Source organism: Charadrius vociferus, unplaced genomic scaffold, assembly GCF_000708025.1.
Source record: "Charadrius vociferus isolate BGI_N301 unplaced genomic scaffold, ASM70802v2 scaffold7, whole genome shotgun sequence".
In the NCBI taxonomy this organism is placed as follows: domain Eukaryota; kingdom Metazoa; phylum Chordata; class Aves; order Charadriiformes; family Charadriidae; genus Charadrius; species Charadrius vociferus.
In genome coordinates this window covers 4,826,603-4,826,841 of record NW_009649308.1, presented here as the reverse complement: position 1 = coordinate 4,826,841, position 239 = coordinate 4,826,603, and positions in this window count along the sequence as shown.

The window sequence follows — 239 nt, the reverse complement described above, 5'->3', positions numbered from 1 at the left end:
TCTCGCGGATTTTACAGAATTTTGGAATACAACCAAGAAAACCCGTCACTGTATTTAACCCTCAGCTTTAGCTTCCCGCAGGGAAAAGCCTTCCAGGAGAGCTGCAGCCCTGCCCACGCACGGCAGAGGAGAGCAGACCCCCCCCAGCTGTCCTTGCCTTCCTCCGAGGACCCACGGCCTCCTCGGGGAGGCGGCGGGGGCTCCCCAGCGCCGGGCGGCGGCGAGCGCCGAGGCAGAAC